Consider the following 1002-nt stretch of genomic DNA (forward strand, 5'->3'; position numbering starts at 1 on the left):
CCTCCTACTCGAAGCAAAAACGCATGTCGCGGCCGAAACATACGTCGCTTCGAACCGGATCACGCCCATTGACATTGACAGTGACGTTGCGCGCGTCACGGCCTCCGACGGTGCCCGTGGGTGGCGCCAGAAGACTCTCCACGTCTGAGAGGCGTCCGTCGCGCAGCGCTGAAAACACCTATGCGTCTCTATTGGCCGCCGATATCAACGACAAGGATCCTGAAGAAGAGAAGGCCAGCTTGACGCATGTGTGCAGCACCATGTAACCATGGACATGCATGGAGCGCAAAGCCTGCAGCTAACAACGTGGATGACGGCGACGATGTTGTCGAGGAAGGCGACTACGATGAGGACGATGTTGAGCAGTATGACTGGTGCGAGGTCGAGGATCCTGAAGAAGAGAAGGCCAGCTTGACGCATGTGTGCAGCACCATGTAACCATGGACATGCATGGAGCGCAAAGCCTGCAGCTAACGTCGACAAACCAGTCCCTATTTAGATCGTTAGATGTGACGTTTATTCGCGCTAACCAACACGGCAGTTCTGACTGTAAGCGCTATGCAGGAAGATTGTCGCATACGTGCACGGAAGTACTATTATAGTAGTAGACAACAGTCCCTCTTCATACTCTGTTAGTCTACGTCCAATCAAATACAGTAGCCCAGAAAGTTCATCAGGATGCGGACGCGACACGAGGTAGCATGCTGCGCACGTCGCCAGTCTATCGATGTTGTCAAGCCAGAGCTCGTCCAAGCAGGCACCAAGCAGGATAGTTGCTTGGATGATGTGCGACTCGCATGAAGTGTCGGTTGAATGAACGAAATCAAGCAAAGTTTGGTGACGAGAAGTTATGAACGACCAACTCTAGTCTTACACTACCGTACCCGTCGTCTTGGGTTGCTCGGCAAGTGGCACAGACACGTCGACGGGAATGGCCATGGGCATCGACTTTGGCGAGACGCTCTGCATCTGAACGTAGGGCACGACAACTGGCGGTGCCAT

This window comes from Saprolegnia diclina (genome assembly GCF_000281045.1).
Source record: "Saprolegnia diclina VS20 unplaced genomic scaffold supercont1.85, whole genome shotgun sequence".
Lineage (NCBI taxonomy): Eukaryota > Oomycota > Saprolegniomycetes > Saprolegniales > Saprolegniaceae > Saprolegnia > Saprolegnia diclina.